At 36.9% G+C, this 14,458-nt stretch overlaps 1 protein-coding gene across 9 annotated transcripts in view; it reads left to right on the top strand.

Moving 5' to 3' along the window:
* LOC126751710 (polypyrimidine tract-binding protein 1) overlaps nt 1-14,458 on the top strand; it is a 523,263-nt gene that overhangs the window by 184,603 nt on the left and 324,202 nt on the right. The gene's annotated exons all lie outside the window — the stretch shown is intronic.

Here is a 14,458-nt window from a genome sequence, read left to right as displayed (position 1 = left end):
GTTTGTTGACAGTAACCGGAAAGCTATTTAAGGAACGTATGACCTCACTAGCAGTAGCATTAAGCTACTTCCATATTAAACTTGTCTGGATGCTTGGTCACAGCGGAATTGTCAAAGATTGTAAAGCCAATGAGCTTGCAAGAAAAGTCACCCAAGTTTCATAATGTTGGGAACGAGATCATGGGCCCTCCTGTCTTTCTGTTTTCGGGTGCTGGATCTATGGGCTTCGCGCGAGCTCAGCAAGCGTTAGTCAGCAACCAGCACTTGTGGTGCTGCGAAAGTCTTCTGGCCTTGAGTGGAACATAAAAGGTCCATTGAACTGCTATCTCTTATTAAGACTCTATAAAATTCGAACACAGTGTTCTACTAACTTTTCGGAAAAAGTCTAGCGTCTCTAAGTCAAAATAAGTTGAAGGTTTTTAACATTCCTGCTCTTCAACTTTTATGCCCTGCTGCAGACTGTTTTCGAAGAGCAAGCAATCTCAAAGGCAGTGCAAAGGCCCACACTTAACAAAAACGCTTCGAAACAATCGCGGCTTTTGAAACAAAGTCCGTATTTCGTGGAAGAAAGCATAGACTTTGTCTTTACAGTTTTGACTGCATTGCATGATTCACGTAGGACGGAATGCAAGAAAATGCTCTGTATCTTTAAATCAGGCGTAGAGGTATCTCCAAGAGAAAATTGTTGTACTAATTTGCGCAAAAATTACAATGTATGACTTTAGAAAAGGTATTTAAGCACTCAAAACCACAAATTATATTTTTTTGAAGAAATATTCAAATTTTCTGAAAAAAATGCACAAAAAAATTAAAGCTATCTACAATTAAAGCCCGAATGGGTTAAATCATCTGAAAGCAAATAATTCTACCTTCAAGAATGTTTGAAACTAATGAAAAATATTCCTGCTTCGGTATTTACAAATATACATTACTGTAAATTAAAACCATCCAATTTAATAATTTTTAACTCTTTAGCAATTTATAGATATTGTAGGCTAAGGCTATGTACCCATTGCGGTGTTGGTGGTAAAAGTCTTGATGTCTGATTAGCAGCCATCTGTCAGCTCAGTTCAGAAAACGGCCTTTGATAATATAAAATAACTATGAACATTATTGTTTTTATCAAAAATACTATTGGTATTACTAAAAATAATTTTAACTGTTCTGAAAATCTCTAAAAAATATAAAAATTCAGTAAAGTGAAGTAAAAGCAGTAAATTTCCTACAAAACTGTGAGTTTTGCAATTTGAAGAATTTTTTTATTGAGTTATATAATTAAAAAAAAAATAGAAATTTTCCTTAAAATAATCCAACTTCAATTAAAATTCATTTATATCTTCCAAACGCTTAGGTTTACGAATATAAAATAACTAAGAGAACTTTTTGTAGAGCATTAAACTTTCTATAGAATCCATAAAGCGTAAAATTTTTTCAAGTTGTTGGAAGAAGTTTTGAGTTTTTCTATCTGATAATAAAAAAAAAAATTGCTGTAATTTGGAGGATCCATTCGTTATAATTAAAAATCAGGCTTGGAGAGATTTTCGTAGAGGTGTCTATGAACCTATTTCTGAGAGACCCACAATACTGATCCTGGTATATTAAGGGTTACATTGTTTTCCTCGGGTAAAAAACAGTCTTTTATCACAATGTTCTTTCTAATATAAAAAATGAAATATTTTATTAAAATTTTTTATTGTTATTAGCAAAGAAATTCTGAAATTTCTGGAAAAAATATTGTAAACTAGGCCATTGGGATGACATTTCCGGAGACTCCTCGGTAAAAAAATGCGGCCGCGCTGGCAAGATAACTGCTTACAGGATCATCTAAAGTGAGAAATGTGTGTTTTAGTTAAAACTTTAACGTAGAACTTGGAAAAAAAGAAAGAAAGAAAACTGAAAATTGGATTTTTGGCAGGCATTTTGAAATTTCAGTGAACATTTTTTTCAAATAATTGTGTTCGAAAAAAAAGAAATGCATCTCAAAGACCTGTGTAAAATTTCATGAATATTAGTTAAGTAGTTCTCGAGAAATCTTGCCAACCGACTTCAAAAACACAGTTCCGAGAAAAACACGTTTAAAGACGGCACACTAAGCCTAGCTATCCTCGAGCGCACAAGTTCTCAAGGCTATATCTCTGAAACTGTTACTCTGAATAAACTGTAAATTTAGGACAATATTGTAGAGGTGTTGTAGAATTTAATAAGACAATAAAAATATAAATTTTTTTGAAACCCGTCAACCCATGTAACACCTTAAGTTTGCCACGAAGTCTGTAATTTTGTATATAAACAAACTAGTCCCTCAGTTTTTAAGATATCGTTTTGAATGCAAACGTCATTTTCTCTTCAAGAAGCTGCTCATTCGTCGGAACCGCCGATATCATACCACTATAGCATATAGTTGCCATACAAACTGAACATTCAGACTTCATTACTTGTATGGAAAGGATGCTCATTTGACGAGATATCTTTATGTAATTTGACGTGAAGTATTATCTACGATAATAGTACAATCTCTGAAGAAAGTGTTCAGATCGGATCACTATAACATACAGCTGCCATACAAACTGAATAATCGGAATCAATTTAATGTAAGAAATCTTTTGTCTTTGTGAAGAGTATTATAGCTTCGGTGCAAGCGAAGTTTAGTTTTTTCTTGTTTCACCTGATTCTGTAACTTATTTTCGTTGAAACTGCTCTTCGTCGATTTACTATGGCCACAGCCTAAAGTACTTGGTGCTCTCACTTGGCATATCGATGTACATACTACACATGCATATACATATACATACATATGTGAAGTACATGTATGTTGTGTGTATATTTAAGTATTCATATTATGTCCCATGTACATGCAAGCGATTTAGTAGTTTGGCATACTTCATCCTTTTTCATTGTACACGGAAACCGAAACACACACACCTGTGAGCATAAAGTTTCACAATTTTATAGGAGAACACATTTACATATGCTAATGCAGTTTCATATTTTTACCCGTAAAAAGTACTGCTATGCGTTTCATCGAATCGCTCAATCCTTGTTCTTACCGCGCTAAGCTTTTTGCAGTGCAACGCTCGTCGCTACAAATACAGCTTAAGGGAATCAGTGGATATCCGCCGTCAGAAGTATACACTTATCCCCAGCAAGTATTTGCTACATATTTTAAAGCTGCACACGCACACATATACATATGCATATTTATTGTTGCAACTGATGCAATTGTAAGCACAAAGCAAAATAAAACATTATTTTATGCATGTGCAACTAAGTCCCGGTCTTACAAAGCACACACAATACAAAATATGTATATGTGAGTGTATGTGTGTTTGTATATTAAATACAATACAATTCTTACGCTGGCATTTGCAATATTTCTGCGCAAAAGTGATGCCTCTGTATATTTATTTAACCCGCCTGGTCACCTCAGCAACGTTGCCGCAAGTGCCTCGCAGCGTGCAACAGGCATTGGAGTTTGGACGATAAGCTCTGATAGCTTATGATGCCGTCCTTAACTTGAAGGCTTACGCCCACATCTACATACCCGCTTACCGTTGTGAAATACATATATACAGCAAGAACAACCAGCAAGTGGTCGTCCTTCAGCAGCAAGTTGCATGTCCTGCCATCAATGCCCTGCTTTCGCCTCGATATTATGGCATTAGTTACTTGTATTACTATTGCTATTGTTGTTGTTATTGTTAGCCAGCTGAGCTGCTTAGATGGCTGTGTGCCAATCTCCGTGCTGGCCTGTCCTGGCTTGGCTTGCGCCCTCACCCTGCCGCCGCCGGCCGCCCACTCTTCCATTTTATTTACCTTTATCAGATATTTTCCGAACGGCTTTTGTTTCAGTTGCAGCTTCACTTTGTTTACTCTATTTATTTGCTCCTCCAGTATTCCTTATTGTTGTGTATCTCTACTTAGCTGTGTTGTTGCAGTGTTGTGTTGGGTGTTGCAACAGATTTTTGCCTGTCCTGTGTTGCCGGCTGCTGCTTAATGGCCATTGCCGGTAGTGTTGCAAATCAACAGCTTTTAAATTTTAATACTACCATTTGATTTATATTCCTAAGTAGTTTGCTTACCTGTTTCTGCCGCTTCCCGCCACCCACCTATCCGTCGTCCATTCGTCCATGCGGCCATCCTTCGTATTGACTCTTCTGCAATATGAGTTTTTGTTTGGCTTTTGTTTCGGATTTTATTGTTTTGTTTTCGGATTGCAATTGAAATTTTACTTTAAATTGGCATTAATTTGTTGACAATAAAATTTCGTATAAATACTGGGGCACAAAAAAAAAAAACACAGACAAAATTGGTCTAAGAGAGTTATAGTTTGTAAATTGATAGTTGAACTCGCTATTGTTCTACTCTGAGCTTCAGCCGAAGAAGGAAGAAGTTACTGTAAATGTGGAAGGGAAACTCGTAAGATTTTTGGTCATTGGTTTTTATTGATATAGGGTGGAGAATATTACATTAAGGGATCTAGAAATTTGAAATAATCGATTTTTCATAATTCGATAGTTTAGATATTCAAAAATATCTCCTCAAAAGGATTAAAAAAAGATTGTTTAAGGAACCTTTAAAAAGGAAGAGAAAGAAAAAAACACCCACAGAGAAACCACAGAAATTCCAAATTTAATACGGAATGTTTATTATCATTCAAAAGAAAATTCTTTGGCATTTATTTTTTGAAGATTATTTCTTTCAAATGTTGGCCTGGTCGCAGCTACGTCTCAAATAATCCATCCGTTGAGTCCAAGTTTAGATGACTCTTTCGAGCATTTCGACTGGTAACTGCGAATGGCACGCGTGAGGTTTTGCTCCAAGGCCTGAATCGAAGCGGGATTTTCCGCGTAGCCTTAAGATTTTTCATATCCCCACAGGGAAAAATCTAACAGTGCGATATCACACGATCTTGGTGGCCATTCGACCAGCCTAAAACGTGAAATTATCTGCTCACCAAAGTGTTTTCTCAATAAATCCATTGGTTGATACGATGTGTGGGAAGTGGCGGCGTCTTGTTGAAACCAAATATCACCGAAATCACGAGCTTCAATTTCAGGCATCAAATAGTCGGTCATAATGGCTGGATAACTGTCACTATTGAGGGTTACGTTCTCATCGGCATCATTTTTGAAGAAATATGAATCGATGATTCCACCGGCTCGCAAACCACACAAAACTTTTTGGTTTATCTGGATGAAATGGCAGTCTTGAATTCCTTCGGGCTGCTCTTCGTTCCAAATAAGGGAATTTTGCTTGCTTACTACATGTCCATTGAGCCAGAAATGGACCTCATCGGCAAACAAATTTTGGCTCGAAAATGTCGGATCTTCTTGGAGCTTTTCAAAAGCCCATGGAGCGAAGCGTTGTCGATTGGGGAGATCGAGAAGTTTCAGTTCTTGCACAAGCTGTATTTTGTATGTTGCAATTTAAGATCTCAACGTAAAATGCGCCAAGTCCTTCCATTGGTCAGCCCGAGTTACTTTACGGTCTTCGTATACACTAGCTGGACGTGAAATATACCCAATAATGAATGCTGAGTTTCAAGATGGGTGATGGTGTTGCGATTAGTAGGCCAATTATGTTAATAAAAGTTGAACGATTTGTAGACGTTGTTTCAGGTGTAAGTATTTAAATGATGAAATGCCAAACAATACTGAAGAAAAGTAGCATGACAGCTCGACAACAATCAAGAGAAATCTGTCAAAAAAAGCCTATTGGAAAGAGTACCTCTGCTTAGATCACTAGTTAGTTTGAAAAATGCCATATAGTGTTGTGTTGAAAATGTGGCAAGACAAGTTTTTTACGTTCTCAAAGCTTCATCAACCCAAAAACCATAATTAAAACCACTCACAAATGTTCTTCTACATTAACATGCTAATGTATCGGTTTGGAACTCCGATTAAGCAAAGACACACACCGTATTTATGTGTTAATTTTAGCGTTACTAACTATGTTAATACCTTGCAAAGTCTTGAAATCTTTTAAGCCTGTTTAGAAACTCATACAAATAAGTTAAATTAATATAAGAAAATATTTATTTAATTACAAGTTAATAACATGCTTCAGGCAAGAGAAGACTAATGAGCACAACCAACCAACTTGAAGGGCAGCAATCGTGTTCGTATTCAGCTCGTCTCAATCGACTGCACAAACTGTTGCCAGCCACAGCGCCGCAGCTAAATCAAACAACAACATTTCCAGTATTTATTTTTTATCGCTCTTTAGCGGTGTTTATTGCCGGTCTGCTGCACCTGCATCAAGAACCAAGCAATTATCGACAAATACTCATGTAAGTTTGTAAGCACCGAAGTATGCAAGCATTCATGCTACTTACTTAGCAAAGCAGACAATGCCACCACAATGGTTGGTTTGCTAGTGATCTAATGGCAGCAGCGAACGCCGCGCTGCTTGACGACTGATATTTACTTTTGTGGTCATTAGATGTCTTCTTCGCTTGCCAGCCGGCAGGCAGACGTAAAGCTGCATGCCACATTGGCACAATACGTGGCATAATGAGTGGCGTGAGTGCATAAATATTTTATAATATGTAAAGCGCGCTTGCCATGTGTGGTTTTAATTGCAGTTCAATGATCTATTGGTTTCTGACACACCCTGTGGACAAGCAACTTGCCACTCGTTTCGTTTCGCTGTTGAGCAGACAAGTGCATTCTTTTGCACAAACAATTAAAATAATACTACTCAGAATTTCGCTATTTCTTCTCCTCATTTTTTATTGTTTTTGTTTTTTTCTTGGTGGCAGAAACGTGCGCGATCGCTAATCGCTTTGCCAATTGCCCACTTGTTCTCCATTGGCATAGCAAGTGTGACTAATCGCCATTTACGAGTGGCTTTCAGCCAGCCAGTCGACAAGTCAATCCGTCATTCGCATTGTGTGCCGTTTGCAACAACAAAATGCAGCGCGTTGCACTTTAACTACCGTTTAGGTGGGCGTCGCGGTTTTACTCGCACACACTCACCCACACCTACGCTGCGAATCGGTCATACGCAACACCCACACATGCGGCATGTCATTTTATTATAGGTTTTTCCTTGACGCACTGATGGAAATTTGCATTGCAAAACGACAAGCGTACATGAACAGTTAGTTTCTTATTATAGTTTTTAAGCTAGCAGTAGACTATTACATACATATACATATATACATATATTCTGTTTGATATAGTGGAATTATGTGCCTCGTTTTAGTTTGCGTTGGCGGCTTGAAAGCAAGGCACCGTAAAATAGTAAACCGTTAGAGGTATTGCGGAGTTGTAAATTTGTACGCAAGCATGAATACTTACAAAATGATTGTCTGTTGCGTTATTTTACTAGAATATATACATATATCGACTATACATGGGTTTCCTCGGGTAAAAAACAGCTTCCTTCAAATTGTTTTTCTCATATAAAAAATTAAATACTTTATTAGATTTTTTTTTGTTACAAACATCCACTTCTAACAGAGAAATTCTGAAATTTATTGTTAAAAAAAATTTTAAACTCGGCCATTGAAACGCCATTTTCGGTAATCCCTCGGAAAAAATATGCGCCCGCAAGTTGGCAAGATAACTCCTTATCGGATCACCTAAAGTGAAAAAATCGTGTGTTAGTTGAAACCTTAACTTAGAACTTGGACGAAGGACAAAAAAACTGAAAATTGAATTTCTGGCATGGAAAAAATCTGTTTCATCCAAGTCTTTGAGAATTGTATCTTTCGAGAAATCTTGCCAACCGACATCAAAAACACTCAAGTTCTCAAGGCTGTATCTCCGAAACTATTACTCAGATAACCTTGAAAATTTAGGACAATATTCTAATACGAAAAATATAATTACAGGTATTTTTGTTTTCAAAGAATTTAATAAAACAGGGTGTATTAAGTTTGTCACGATGTTTGTAACACCCAGAAAGAAGCGTCGGAGATCCTATAAAGTATATATATGTATGTATATCATCATCAAGTTCTTGTATGGAAAACTTTCACATTTGACAATGTATCTTCACCAATGTTGATCGGTTAACTATAGCATATAGCTACCATATTGAACGTCGGAATCAAGTTCTTGTGCTTGAAAAACCAAATTTGGTATAGATTTTTTTTTTTCGAAAAAAAAATTATAATTTTTTTAAATATATGAAATCAAGTAGCAACGCTATAAATTGAAAATTTTATAATCTTAAATATTTAGTGTCACTGAAATTATTGTAAATTTTTAAGTTGATATCTCTTTTGAAATTTAATCAGGGTGGCAACCTTGTACAAGTTGCATAGTAATGTTCATTAATTGCAAATTATTCAACTTTTTATGTCAACCAAATGATGCCAAGTGTTTAGTACCTTTTTGGAAATTTTATCTTGGTGGCAACCTTGTCCAATTTATACGTAAATGCAAGTATTTGTAAATAGTTTAAGCTTGGTTGCTCACACTAAAGCCAAATTTATTATGAGGTTGCTTAAAAATAGTAATTTAAAATATGTGGCAACTCCATATTTTAATTTATTTAATTTGCAAGTATTTGCAAATGGTTTAAACTGTCTTGCACTAAAGCAAAATTTATTATGAAGTTGTGTAGTTAAAAATAGTAATTAAAAATGTGTGGCAACTCTAAATTTGTATTTTTATATATTTTTCTTTTTAATATTATTTAATAAATTTTTATTAAAAATTTCTGTAATTTTTGTCATACATGTAGTGTTATGAAGTATGTTAAAAATAGTAATAAAAATGTTTGGCAACTCCATATTTTTATTAATAAATTTTTCTTTTTATATTTTTCTTTTCAATACATACATATTATTTAAACATTATTAACAATTAAATTGCTATAATAATTTTTTCAAAATATTTTTTTATACATATGGTAACCCTGTTTTGATTTTTCTGGAAAATTGAAGTAAAAGTTTCATAACCTGGAAGAAAATTTGCATGACAGCTCTGTATAGAAAAATAATTTTTAAGCTAAATTTTTATATTAAGCAAATAAAAATGAAAGCTGGATATAATCTTGGTTACGAGGTTGCCAATTTAGACGATATCATGCTGTGAAAATTTCGAGAGATGAGGCCAGTGCGTTATTGCTCCAATTAAGATTAATGACTTTCTTGACGAAAGAATTGTTTTGTGGTTGATTATTGTTCAATCTGTCATCGCAACTTGCTGCAGCCATTTTCTAATCAATTTAGTTTAATTGTTAGATCACTTATACTAAGTTTTTTCTTCAAAGAATTAGAAATAAACAACTTTTCCTCACAACCTACCGCATACGACCACCCAAGTAATGCCCACGAACTAAGCACGAGCACACTTATGTCTGTATGTAATTAAATTTCCGACCGCACTAAACGCAAACAAAAACAAAATTAAAAAAAAGAACATTGACAGCCCTCAACAATTTTAGAATATGTCAACGTTGACATACAAAAAGAATTTTCAGGTGTAGCTTTACGGTGTTGTGACAAGTGGACACGAAGTCATATGCAGCCGCTTCGTCTGTTAATTAGTTTTCAAAAAATAATTTGTACCCAAGTGTGTTTTTTGTTTCTGTATGTTATGAAGTGAAATTTTCTAGAGGTGCAAATAAGACACTCAACACTTTCCTCAATTTGCTATGCACAAAGGGAATACAAGCAGAGCTGACAGAAGCCATATGGTTGATGGTTTTTGAGAGATTAAGAAAGTGACGAGACCAGCAATGTTATTTAGTGGGAATCGTGTGGAAGAGAGGTAGACAGTAGAGTAGACAACTTTGTTGGTGTCAAAACGTTTTGCTGCAGGAACTTTTGTTATATATTCCTTAGATAAGAAATTTATATTATTTTAGGGATGCCAGAAGAGAGAATCTGTGACATATCTTTTTTCTTTGAAAAAAAAAAGAACATTAAAAAAAAGTTAATTTCTGTTGTACCGAAGCTATAATAATAATTGTACCGAAAATATTATAACAAATATAACAGGTTCTTTCGAAGAACTTGCCTCCGATTGTTCAGTTTGTATGGCAGCTATATGCTACAGTGCTCCGATATGAACAATTTCTTTGGATATTGTATTGTTTCTTTAGGCAATAAGCCATGCCAAATTTATCGTTTCAAATGGAAAAGTGTTCCATACAAGCATATGATTCCAATTGTGGTGCGGTATGGGACGTCTCAACAAATGAGTAGCTTTTTGGGGAGAAAAGTACAGCTGCAATATTTCAGAGCGATATCTCAAAAATTGAGGGATTAGATCATAGATATACTGACAGACAGACTGACAGACAAAAGGTCGTGGCCAAATCGTCTATATATATTTTATGGGGTCTCCCACGTTTGCTTCTAGGTGTTACAAACTTTGTGGTCAACTTAATATACCCAGACTATTCAGGGTATAAAAAGCATGCCACCGGAAGTGCATATCCCTCCTCTTCTTATCATATCAGCCTGCACTAACTAAAGCGCTGAAATTCTACGAAAATTATGCTGCTTCTTCCCTTCAAAAAATCCATAACTTTTTTTTTTATTTATTTTCCACTTTTGGAAGCTGCCAGAGCTCCACTTTCGCAGCGCAAGGGCCAAGGCTACGCGCCATACAGAAGATCGCAACAACAACAAAAAAGAGCACGAATATTTACTCCGTTATATTTAGCACAATTGCAGCATGCCACAAATATGTGCATGCCATGAAATTTACACACTTGTGCTGCATGGCTGAGTGCCGGCGTGGCAGCAGCGTATGTTTGTGCCACATTCAAAATTTATGAGCGAAAATTATTAAGAAAACTGTTGAATGAAGAATGGGCGGTCGGCCCCTTGTTGTTGTTGGTGGGCTCATTTAATTTTATTGCCGCAGCGGCAGTAAACTACACAAGTGCAGCAGGCGCAAGCATATGAACGCACATGCATAGGTGTATGTGTGTGTGCGTCGTCTGGTTTAAAAAATGCGCGCACGCGGATTAATGACTGTCAGTCGAAGACTCGCTGGCAGGCAGTCAATCAGTCGGCGCAGGTTTATTAGTGTGCGTTGTATGCGTGTGTGTGGTTGCTGCTGTGCTGCATTTGAGGTAGCGACAGCTTGCTGCCTGGCTGCTGCAACATTGCAAGCAGTTAGTATTTGTTGGTTGATGTTTTTTTGCGGGACTTTTGACACATGTTGCACACATATGTAACCACACAAGCACACACTGCTGCAAGTTTATGAAGCGCGTCGGCAAAATTTGCCACTATGTCAATCCAGCTGACTTTATGACAACTTTTAATGTCAGCCACTTGATGAAGGATGCGCATTTCGCCGCATTAATGCCTTGTTGCAAGCACTGGATTCTCATCTCGAACTTTATTGCCACCCGAATGGCAAACTAAATTTCATATGCGCATGCTGTGCAAGTGGCAAAGTAGCATGTGGCAAGTGCATGGCATGCGGATTTCGGGCGAAATTGCGTGTGTAAAACGCTTGCATTTAGCAGCGTTTGAGGCAAGTATCTCTAACTGGCATGGAACATGCATTTATAAATAAATTTGTGTGGCAACATATTATGAATAATGCAAAAGGATTTTCACGAATCACAAGTGTCCTTTGTCGCTGATTGCCGGCAAATGGGAATTGTGGGGTACGCTATCAAAAGCGAGACATCCATGTCGTCACGCCCCCGCACAGCGTCCGCCGCTGTCTGTCAGCACCTCGCCAAACAATGAGTGCAACAATGATTGCAGAAAATTGCTAACGGTATGTGTATGTATGTATGTCTGCATCGGGGTGGCATAACTCAGCATTAGATTCCATAAAATACGTGAATGTGGCAGCAACAAAGCGCACATTCATCGCCTTTGCCATTGAAAGCGCGCGCCCCACTGTTGTTGCAACATCTGCACGATTTGTCATTTTAGTAAAGTGGCAAGGCGTGTGCTACTACATGCTGCTGCAGCAAACACATGACAACAATGTGGTGGCAGTGATCTGCGGAAATTAGTGCGGCAACATCGTTGCAACAGCGGCAGCAACCGCAGCACCATTCATCAACGTTGCAATAAAATGCGCGTGCGCCAATGTTGCACAGCAACATCATTTGTCCCGGCAATTTGACAGTGCAACGAGTGGAATGCGCGCTTGCAACAGCCGCATCCCAACGCACGTTGGGTGAGCAATTCATCGTTGACAATAATGGAGGCGGGGGCGATGAGTTTGATGTGTTAAACCTATTACAGTGATAATGTGTCCGGATTCCACTGTAATGTGGGGGTTAAAAACTCAAAATTTCTATTATGTCCCTTGTAATGACCGACATTCTCTATCCGTATTCTCTAAGATCACATGTTTATTATTCACTTCATTCGCTTTTATGCTTTATTGGTTTAAGTTTTTTTTGTTTTTTTGGAACATGTGTATTATTTGTTATAATAAACAAACAGAAATTTATAAATATTTTTCCATAATACATAGTTCTGATATGTCTTTGGTAAAGCATTTCTTATATTCCGGACTACTATCCGAAACTGAGTTGTCAAGTCGCACAGTTTTTATTGAAAACACATTTTTCTGCACTAATTTTATCGATATATAGTCTAGAAACAAATTATTATTATTATTTTTTTTAATTTTTAAAGTTGAACTATTCAAGAATATGTCTACAAGTGGATTTTTCAAACTTCAATTTATTTTGAGGAAAACTGTCGTTTTTAAAAGTCATACGCGCGATGTCTTCGGTTCGACTGGACAGATTTACCTGAAAAGTTACTTTAAGTTAGTCTTCTTTATAGACTTATATAGATATTTGCAACCATATTCTGTACAAAGCTTTGTTCTCAGTTCTTAAGGGTTATCCATTTCGAGCTTCCCTACCTTTTTAAAGAAAAAAACACAGAAATCTCAAATTTAATGGGAAATGTTTATTATCATTCCAAAGAACATTCTGTCGCATTGATTTTTTGAAGAACTATCTCTTTCAAATGCTAGCTCGGCTACATTTCCGAAGGTCTATCCATTGAATAAAATTTTCGACTGGTAACTGGCGTATGACGAGCGTGATGTTTTGCTCCAAGGCCTGAATCGAAGCGGGATTGTCCGCATAGACTTTAGACTTTACATATCCCCACAGAAAAAAGTCTAACGGTGTCATAACACACGATCTTGGTGGCCAATCGACCAGCCTAAAACGTGAAATTTTCTGCTCACCAAAGTGTTCTGTCAATAAATCCATTGGTTGATGCGATGTGTAAGAAGTGGTGCTGTCTTGTTGAAACCAAATGTAGCTGAGATCACGAGCTTCAATTTCAGACATCAAATAGTCGGTTTTCATGGCGCGATAACGGTCGCCATTGGTACGTTAACACCGGCATCATTTTTGAAGAAATATGGACCGATTATCCGCTGACCACAAACCGCATCAAACCGTTTTTTGGGATAAAATGACAGCTTTTGAATCTCTTCTGTTTGCTTTTCGTCCCAAATGCGGCAGTTTTGCTGGTTTACATACCCATTGTGCCAGTAATAGGCCTGATTGCTGAATCAAATCTGGTTCGAAAACGTCGGATCTTCTTGGAACTTTTCAAGAGCTCATGGAGCGAAACGATGTCGTTTGGGAAGATCGAGTAGCTTCAGTTCTTGGACAGCTGTATTTTGTACGCTTTCAGTTTAAGATCTCGACGTAAAATGCTTCAAGTTGTTCCATACGTTAGTCCAAGTTGCTGCAAACGGCGACGAATCGACTCTTCACGGTCTTCGTGAACACGCTCAGCTGCGGTTGCTATATTCACAGTGTGCTGGACGTGGTATGTTCGGTCGCATACTATCCAACAATGAATTCTGGGTCTCAAGGTGAGTGATGGTGTTGCGAATTGTACGCTCAGTAGGCCGAAGATGTTGACCATAAGTTGATCGAAGCGCGCGGAACACATTCTTTACAAAACCTGAATTTTCGTAATAAAGTTGAACGAATTGTAAACGTTGTTCAAGCGTAAGTATTTCCATGATGAAATGCCAAATAATATTGAACAAAAATAACATGACAGCTTGACACGACTCACTTGTGATATTTACTATGGCAACAGCTAACAGCTTATTTCAAAAAACGGCTATTGAAAAAAGAATCTATGCTTGGATCACCGATTACCATATGTCTTGCGACATTTCAACTTTATATACTACTGCTTGTCTAATTAATGAGACTAGTATACAAGTAGTAATAAGAACCTTTGTATTTTCCTCTACAGAGTGAGCTCTCGTTTTTGAGGTCGATCTTTGGTAACCATTCATTTGGAAGAACATTCAAATTTTTTACCAGATTTTACACTCATTATCTCTCTTCTTTTCAACTTTTTTTATAAGTCAGTTTAAGCCTACATTGCCATGTCAGATAAGAAAGATACTCGTATTATGTGAACTCGCTTTGCAAATATAGGGTGCTCTTTTAGAGGTATATAAAGATGCTGTCAGTTGGTAAATGAGAAGGAAACTATAAAGCATCTTCTATGAGAATGTAATGC

This window comes from Bactrocera neohumeralis, chromosome 2 (assembly GCF_024586455.1).
Source record: "Bactrocera neohumeralis isolate Rockhampton chromosome 2, APGP_CSIRO_Bneo_wtdbg2-racon-allhic-juicebox.fasta_v2, whole genome shotgun sequence".
NCBI classification, from domain to species: domain Eukaryota; kingdom Metazoa; phylum Arthropoda; class Insecta; order Diptera; family Tephritidae; genus Bactrocera; species Bactrocera neohumeralis.
The sequence above is the reverse complement of the archived record's forward strand: the minus strand, read 5'-3'. Positions and strand labels throughout refer to the sequence as shown.